General features: G+C 45.5%; 1 protein-coding gene across 1 annotated transcript in view; it reads right to left on the bottom strand.

Moving 5' to 3' along the window:
* Positions 1–925, bottom strand: part of LOC128250895 (uncharacterized) — a 9,441-nt gene that overhangs the window by 2,590 nt on the left and 5,926 nt on the right. The gene's annotated exons all lie outside the window — the stretch shown is intronic.

The following is a 925-nucleotide window of genomic DNA, read 5'->3' as shown; positions in this document are numbered from 1 at the left end:
ACTGAGGACTGGTGAAACCGGATGGCAACACCAGCCTCCAATCTGATTTGGCAGAGTTTCTACAGCTGGATGCCCTTCCTAACGCCAACCACATACATACATACATACATACATACATACATATACATATCCAATCCATGCTGAGGCCTTAGATTTAGGTCTAGAGAGAGGGAGAGGGAGAGAGAGGGATGGAGAGTGCATGTGTACATATGTATGTATGTATGAGTGCCCTTGTCAAGACATGATAGTTGTAAACGAGCATCAGTGTTATACAAGCGATGTTGTTTATTTCTAGTCTTCTGTGGGAAACATGTCTGGCCAAAGGGAAATACGATCTTCTGTGGTGGTGGCCAGAAGGGTGGTAGCGATGGTAGTGGTGGTGGTTATGGTGGTAGTATTGGTGGTGGTGGTGGTAGTGGTTACAGTGGTGGTGGTGCTGCTGTTGGTAGTGGAATGGTAACAACAGTTATATGACTGTTATTGGTTTTCGCGTTGTTGTTTGTAAGACCTTTTTGATTTTGCTTACCTGTATGCGTATGTATAAAAGAGTGAGGGGGAGAGAGAGAGAGAAAGAGAGAGAGAGAGTATATACTGCTGTCCATGTTCCCTCCTACCTCCTGCCGTGCCCACCACCTCCACGTCTCTTTAGTCGCTTGTTTCCAAGAGCAAATTATTTCAACTTAAGTAGATTTTGCTGTTTCCAACCACATAGCCACCATGGCATAGTTGGCATTCCCTTACAGCCGTCACCTCCACCTCCACCACCACGTCTTACATTAACACCAACCAACCGACACACACACACACACACACACACACACAAGCTCACAGACATGGCTCTTGCTACTATGAAGACCTAAGAGGTTGTTGGTTGCTAACCAACTAGACAGACTATATGGAAACAAACAAGGAATGGGAAAGAGAG

The sequence above is a fragment of the Octopus bimaculoides genome, chromosome 26 (genome assembly GCF_001194135.2).
Source record: "Octopus bimaculoides isolate UCB-OBI-ISO-001 chromosome 26, ASM119413v2, whole genome shotgun sequence".
NCBI lineage: Eukaryota > Metazoa > Mollusca > Cephalopoda > Octopoda > Octopodidae > Octopus > Octopus bimaculoides.
Note: the sequence above shows the minus strand (reverse complement) of the source record. Positions and strands in the feature narration are given on the sequence as shown.